At 42.0% G+C, this 540-nt stretch overlaps 1 non-coding gene across 1 annotated transcript; it reads left to right on the plus strand.

Annotated features, from left to right (window-relative positions):
* The first annotated feature begins 207 nt into the window (after positions 1 to 207).
* trnaa-cgc (transfer RNA alanine (anticodon CGC)) lies at positions 208 to 279 on the plus strand. The gene has a single exon. It is a non-coding gene; the product is annotated as a tRNA-Ala (tRNA).
* Positions 280 to 540: the final 261 nt, after the last annotated feature.

The raw sequence follows: 540 nt of genomic DNA on the forward strand, positions 1-540 counted from the left end.
ATTTTATATTGGCTGATACTGATCATAATGTTGATACCATCCCGAGCACATACAATGTGTTTTAGTTAGAATCAGTATTGAGTCTTTCATATTTCACCCTGTATCAGTTACTGATACTTATTACGATTGCTAAATAGGTTACAGCATTGCCACCATTCCATCACCTTCAGATCTATATTTTAATTGATCAAAGCATTCCCAACAGAGGGGGATGTAGCTCAGTGGTAGAGCGCATGCTTCGCATGTATGAGGTCCTGGGTTCAATCCCCAGCATCTCCACTCCTTATCCGTGATGGAGCAGTACACCGATGCTTTCCAGCTCCACTGCTCTTTAAGTCACACAGTACGAGCAGCTACACAGTGTTCCAATGTGCCTCACGCTGAAACATTTAATAAAAATCCTTCCATTTCCCGCTAAAGAAATTAATGACAAAGAACCAATGTCAGCAGCTCTATTGAGCTCTGGCTACCATAGCGCACAGTAAGTTCACCTGAGCTGACCTCTAGCTCAAATTATTCATTCATCAGGACATGTTGGAG

Source organism: Stegastes partitus, unplaced genomic scaffold (genome assembly GCF_000690725.1).
Source record: "Stegastes partitus isolate 25-593 unplaced genomic scaffold, Stegastes_partitus-1.0.2 Scaffold781, whole genome shotgun sequence".
In the NCBI taxonomy this organism is placed as follows: Eukaryota; Metazoa; Chordata; class Actinopteri; family Pomacentridae; genus Stegastes; species Stegastes partitus.